The following is a 1664-nucleotide window of genomic DNA, read 5'->3' as shown; positions in this document are numbered from 1 at the left end:
TCCATTACAGAGAGGGGCATGAGGTTCACACTTGACCCTAAGTCACACAAGGCCTTCTTGAAGGTCATGGTGCCTATGGTACAAGGTATAGAAAACTTCCCAGGATCCTGCCTCTTTTGAGGCAGTTTCTGCCTAGACAAGTCATCCAGTTCTTTGGTGAGCAAGGGAGGTTCATCCTCCCAAGTCTCATTTCCAAATAACTTGTCATTTAGTTTCATGATTGCTCCAAGGTATTTAGCAACTTGCTCTTCATTGACATACTCATCCTCTTCAGAGGAAGAATACTCATCAGAGCTCATGAATGGCAGAAGTAAGTCCAATGGAATCTCTATGGTCTCATTTTGAGCCTCAGATTCCCATTGTTCCTCATTGAGGAACTCAGAGGAGTGGTGCACGCCCACTGGGGTCTTTCTCAGTGGCGTCTTCTTCCTCTCTTTCCTCTCCATATTCGGCCATGTTAATGGCCTTGCACTCTCCTTTTGGATTTTCTTCTGTATTACTTGGGAGAGTACTAGGAGGGAGTTCAGTAACCTTCTTGCTCAGCTGACCCACTTGTCCTTCCAAATTTCTGATGGAGGACCTTGTTTCATTCATGAAACTTTGAGTGGTCTTTATTAGATCAGAGACCATTGTTGCTAAGTCAGAAGTATTCTGCTTAGAACTCTCTGTCTGTTGCTGAGAAGATGATGGAAAAGGCTTGCCATTGCTAAACCTATTTCTTCCACCATTATTGTTATTGAAACCTTGTTGAGGTCTCTCTTGATTCTTCCATGAGGGATTTGGGTGATTTCTCCATGAAGAATTGTAGGTATTTCCATAGGGTTCTCCTAGGTAATTCACCTCTTCCATGGAAGGGTTCTCAGGATCATAAGCTTCTTCCTCAGATGAAGCATCCTTAGTACTGTTTGGTGCATTTTGCATTCCAGACAGACTTTGAGAAATCAAATTGACTTGTTGAGTCAATATTTTATTCTGAGCCAATATGGCATTCAGAGTGTCAATCTCAAGAACTCCTTTCTTCTGACTAGTCCCATTGTTCACAGGATTCCTTTCAGAAGTGTACATGAATTGGTTATTTGCAACCATTTCAATTAGCCCTTGAGCTTCTGCAGGCGTCTTCTTCAGATGAAGAGATCCTCCAGCAGAGCTATCCAAGGACATCTTAGATAGTTCAGAGAGACCATCATAGAAAATACCTATGATGCTCCATTCAGAAAGCATGTCTGAAGGACATCTTCTGATTAATTGTTTGTATCTTTCCCAAGCTTCATAGAGGGATTCTCCATCCTTCTGTCTGAAGGTTTGGACTTCCACTCTAAGCTTACTCCATCTTTGTGGTGGAAAGAACTTTGCCAAGAAGGCATTGACTAGCTTTTCCCAAGAGTCCAGGCTTTCTTTAGGTTGAGAATCCAACCATATTCTAGCTCTGTCTCTTACAGCAAAAGGGAATAGCATCAGTCTGTAGACCTCAGGGTTAACCCCATTAGTCTTGACTGTGTCACAGATTTGCAAGAATTCAGCTAAAAACTGATGAGGATCTTCCATTGGAAGTCCATGGAACTTGCAATTCTGTTGCATTAGAGAAACTAATTGAGGCTTAAGCTCAAAGTTGTTTGCTCCAATGGCAGGGATAGAGATGCTTCTCCCATAGAAATCAGGAGTAG

The 1664-nt window shown here is 42.4% G+C and overlaps 1 non-coding gene across 1 annotated transcript; it reads left to right on the top strand.

Annotated features, from left to right (window-relative positions):
* The first annotated feature begins 1215 nt into the window (after nucleotides 1–1215).
* LOC130978034 (small nucleolar RNA R71) lies at nucleotides 1216–1323 on the top strand. Its single transcript, XR_009085698.1, has one exon. It is a non-coding gene; the product is annotated as a small nucleolar RNA R71 (small nucleolar RNA).
* The last annotated feature ends 341 nt before the right edge of the window (nucleotides 1324–1664 follow it).

Source organism: Arachis stenosperma, chromosome 4 (genome assembly GCF_014773155.1).
Source record: "Arachis stenosperma cultivar V10309 chromosome 4, arast.V10309.gnm1.PFL2, whole genome shotgun sequence".
NCBI classification, from domain to species: Eukaryota; Viridiplantae; Streptophyta; class Magnoliopsida; order Fabales; family Fabaceae; genus Arachis; species Arachis stenosperma.
Note: the sequence above shows the minus strand (reverse complement) of the source record. Positions and strands in the feature narration are given on the sequence as shown.